The following is a 1,122-nucleotide window of genomic DNA, read 5'->3' on the forward strand; positions in this document are numbered from 1 at the left end:
GGAGGCTGAGGCAGGAGAATGGCGTGAACCCAGGAGACGGAGCTTGCAGTGAGCCGAGATTGCCCCCCGTGCCCCCAGCCTGGGGGACAAAGTGAGACCCCCCCCAAAAAAAAAAAAAAAAGAAAGAAAGTATTTATATAACATTACAGTATATAAATGTTGTAGCATTTTTGAAGAGAGCAAATGCACTCAAGACTGGTGACAGCTTCATCATCAAAGGAGGAAGAAGAAAAAGGTTGTTCACGTCATCATTTACAAAGTTTCTGACATCACAGATTCAGTGGGGTTGAAAACAGGTCATTAGATTTTATGTGTTTAAAATCTGAAAGAGAAGTGATAAAATAAAGGTGGTATGTGATAGATTACTCACTGAGAATACTGGCAGTGAAATCAGAGAATCCAAACGGGTCATCAGAGGGGTGCCCCAGGTTCGGGTAGATTGGGTGTAGTTTCCATGGCAAAGAAGAGATATGGATGTTTTAAAAGAAAATATCCTAGAAACAAAAGAAATTGAGAGAAGACATTGAGGAAGGATGCATTCATTGACCAGAAGGTGGGGAGACAGTTTCAGATAGAAAACACAGACGTGGGCCAGGTGTGGTGGCTCATACCTACAATCCCAGCACTTTGGGAGGCCAAGGCAGTTGGATCACTTGATACCAGGAGTTCAAGGCCAGTATGGTGAAACCTCGTCTCTACTAATACAAAAAATTAGCCAGGCATGGTGGCGCATGCCTGTAATCACAGGTGCTCAGGAGGCTGAGGCAGGAGAATGACTTGAGTTCAGGAGGTGGAGGTTGCAGTGAGCCAAGATTGGGCCACTGCACTCCAGCCTGGGTGACTGAGCGAAACTCTCTCTCAAAAACAAAAAAAAATTGTGCATACTCCAAGGCTGGGGCACCTCTTTGAGTAGCATGTGGCACAACCACCCCATGCTTTGTCTTTGTCAGAGGGCCTCCATTACCAGAGAAACAGCCCTAGTTCCCAGCAGAAGAAATAAGATACTATTCCAGAACAGTCTGTCACCGTGGCCCAGCCTCCTGTTCCTTGGGCTACATACATAATCTCAACTCACTTGTAGGTCCCTGATTCTCTTGCTGTTTTGTGAAATCAACCTGTGGG

The sequence above is a fragment of the Colobus angolensis genome, unplaced genomic scaffold (genome assembly GCF_000951035.1).
Source record: "Colobus angolensis palliatus isolate OR3802 unplaced genomic scaffold, Cang.pa_1.0 Scaffold15, whole genome shotgun sequence".
Taxonomy (NCBI): Eukaryota; Metazoa; Chordata; class Mammalia; order Primates; family Cercopithecidae; genus Colobus; species Colobus angolensis.